At 35.6% G+C, this 3,639-nt stretch overlaps 1 long non-coding RNA gene across 1 annotated transcript; it reads right to left on the reverse strand.

Annotated features, from left to right (window-relative positions):
• Positions 1 to 6: 6 nt before the first annotated feature.
• On the reverse strand, positions 7 to 3,423 carry LOC110444640. The gene is made up of 3 exons (XR_002462270.1): positions 2,571 to 3,423; positions 1,132 to 1,196; positions 7 to 502 (listed from the first exon to the last, which is right to left on the reverse strand). It is a non-coding gene; the product is annotated as an uncharacterized LOC110444640 (long non-coding RNA).
• Between the last annotated feature and the right edge of the window lie 216 nt (positions 3,424 to 3,639).

Raw genomic sequence — 3,639 nt, forward strand, 5'->3', positions numbered from 1 at the left:
GTGAAGTGGAGAATGCAGATGACCATTCGAAGACATAAAAGATTCCCGAGAGCTTCCGAGTAAGTCTGATGCAGGAGATGCAACATCCGGTCGAATGGTATTGGAAAATTTCTTTGGAAGGACTGGTTTCTCACCGGAAGCTGGTGTGATGATAACAGGAAGGGATCGTCTCCCTTTGTTAAGTTCCCTCATCCGCTCACTGTATGCGAGCATGGACTTCTCCAGATATTTTCGGTTGGTGGTAAACGATTGCATATCTTTACGATGCATGTTTTCTATGGCACCTAATATTTCCTTAAATTCGCGATCTTCTTTCCTTCGACGTCCTAAGGCTGGAGGACTGGTTTCACTGTGGATTCTTGATACACCAACATAACTAGTATTGTGAGTCCAGGCAGTGGGTTTGCCACCAGCTAGCAGCAGTTTACCCCGCATACTGAATACAAAGGTCGGTCCCAAGGACTCTCAGTACCGACTGAAACGTGACGTTTGCCCAAGGGATCTGCAAATAAAGAACAGTTGCTTAGATCACAGTGTAACCTGTGGGCAGTGACACTAACTCGCCAGCACTGGAATCATGTCCGAGTTATAAGCTTCAGTAATACTAATCAATACTTGTAACAACGAAATATTGTTGTTTCGGTGATAAGCACGACCTTTACATTTCCCAACAGATTTTTCATTAAGCCATTGAGCGAGAAATCTAATAAAATGTTGATAAATGATTTTAACTGATCATAGTTACTATGTGAAAGGATTAAAGAAGAGCAATAGTGTCGCTATACACGACTTATCCGATCAAGCAAACACTCGACGCGGCAATTATGTCAATGTCATCAATGCTCCCCCGCGACTACAAGGATACTTCAATACAAACTAACAGTCTCAGCTTAGTTTACATAATCCCTGGGATTCTAAAGGAGTTAAAACGCTTTGGTTTATCTTAAAAGGAGACGAAACCTCGGGTTTGACTTAAGCTAGCTAGCCAATGTCGGTCAACGGAAAACTGATTTTAGTTCGAAGATGACTTTACCAAGAAAATGAATGATAATTCTGTGTTTAATTTGTACGATGAAAACATTACAAGTATTAATAATTCTACTTTTATCAAAAGGTAAATAAGAAACTCACCTAAGTAAGGGCTTGCAGTTGTTGGACCATTCAAACAAAGAGCAATACACCAGTCGTAAATAGTTCTGAAACAGAATAAAAAAATAGTTGAAATATGTAAAAAATATTTAAAATCTAGATAATAAACAACTGACTAAGAATACATTTAAATTCCCTCAGTTATCGTTTGTTTTTGTACACAGTATTTACAAACTAATTATAAAATCCACGAATTATTCGACGCTAGTCATCAATGAAGTAAGTACACATTGTTTCATAGATTTGGGATTTGCTCTTTTTCAGTAACTTACGTCTGTAGTGGTCAAAGAGTGCGCAGGCATAACATGAGACCAACTGATACACTGTATGTATAAAGGTAAAGTAGAAGGCATACTGCAGTCATGGTTAACCTAAGGATATAAACAACCTTAACAACAATCTTATTCATTAAGTAAATGGTTTGCCTTACGCTTATTTCATTTAATTAACGTGTCAGCACGTTCTCAACCTTATAACACATTAAAGTCTATAAAATAGCTGAAGCAGATTAAATCAAATTAAATTAGTTTTAGTGTGAAAAAAGATATTTCTATTTACTCCTTTAGAAATAATATGGAACCATGGTGTGCCAACGCATTTAAAACCTCATATCACATCAAAACGAGTCATTAAAAAGGCGCGCGTGAACGAAGCTATTTGTCAGAACAATTGACAAAATATTGACCGATACATGACCTTCTTACTGTTTATTTCGTAAATATATATTTTCAGTATTTGTCAACATGTTTGAATAGAAACATTTATTAAGAGACGTTTTCTTCCGCGTTTAACCAATCGAAATGAATATCCCCCAGTTAACCCGCTTTTTAAAACGAGCTCTCTATATAGAAACACTTAATGTGCGTCTTTTGTAGAGAAAATTAATGTAAGCAAAATGAATACATGATGTGCGAATAGAAAAGGTTCAACGACAAGGTTAAATCTCATATTGTCAAAGGAGATATTGATAACAGATATTGAAAATACAGGACACAGTAGTTACATGCAACAGTACTTTATCTAATATATCGGCAATTGTCAACATCTTTTGATCCTATGTGATGCACGATTTTAAAGTCTGTAATATATCATTCTGTACAATCTATCCCTTGCAGGTATATGTTATGCGAGTAATGAACATGAAGTTATTGTCAATAAGGCACATACACAGTATTTCTAGCAGTGAAAATAAAACTGTTGTTAAAAATACAAAATGTACGACAAATAACTATTCTTATCCAGCCATGATGGAATACCCCATAAATATATGAGCATGATATAGTAAAGATCAAATGAACATATAATACTATCTAGCAAAAAAATATAAAAATATAAATATATAATTAAGAAAATGTTCATTATTAATAATGAAATATATCTATACGAATTACATACGAGTACATAAAATGTAAGATACTTACAAATAAAATCAGTAAGGTACGACCTGTCTGTTAAGAAAGCAAACGTAAAATAACCAACATGATGCTACGATCCTGTATTTAAATACACACGTGTAATAGGACTCGGAAGTTTTGGTGTGTTTTTGAAGTAGCAGGGTAACGTTAAAACCATAACCCTACTTATCAATGACTAGTATTTTCCAGCTGTCAATCAAACGGAACTCCCACACCCCAAGAATACGTACAGGTATTTTTACATACTCGGGATTTCGTGACGTCAATAGGCTATTAGTAATAACAACAAAGCTGATCGCGACAGCAGTAGACTAAGGTTCGGGGTATCTAGACACAACTCGTGGTCTGATCGTAGTAGGTATAGCGTGATCTACATCGACAAATATTTAAATATCCCTCGATCATCCACAGTGTTCGTATTGTACGTAAACAATGTAATAGACGACGGGCTATACCAATAGTATTGTAAAAGATTACGAATTGATTGCTGATTTTTACTACTTGAACCCAATCGTAGTGATTCGGTGGCTTTGTTCCAGGTGGTTTGTACGGCGACATTTGTGTGTGAAGGCTTGTGGTGAGATTACTGGTATCAGGGTTGCGTATTCACATGTATTCTTGTAACATTATAGTTTACACATATCAAACAATTGCGGCTAAATTGAATTGACAGGCGCCGCAAGCAAATACACTACACGGACACGTATTTAACTTCATCTGTGGGCTGCGGTAGACCACATCATAAGAAAACACCGGTTATTACGTCAAACGCTCGAGTATTTTGAAATTTTAGCACTTCTCTTCGATGATTTAATTAGTTCTGATTCATTGTAAATTGTTGTTCCAAATCTGCCGTTGTATTTGTAAAAATGAGTAATACACCGAGATAAGTACACGTTAATGTCAGCGTTTTTTTTTTATTGTATGCATAACTTTGAATGAATAAAAGCACTTTTGTCTAATAGCGACCTGGATAGCCAAATACGTATCTACGAAATCGTCGTGTATAATACTGTTTTATATAGCGCATTATTCAAATCACATTTAAATGGAATAAAGAAATACAAAATGGTCA

This window comes from Mizuhopecten yessoensis, unplaced genomic scaffold (genome assembly GCF_002113885.1).
Source record: "Mizuhopecten yessoensis strain PY_sf001 unplaced genomic scaffold, ASM211388v2 hete_36156084, whole genome shotgun sequence".
Lineage (NCBI taxonomy): Eukaryota > Metazoa > Mollusca > Bivalvia > Pectinida > Pectinidae > Mizuhopecten > Mizuhopecten yessoensis.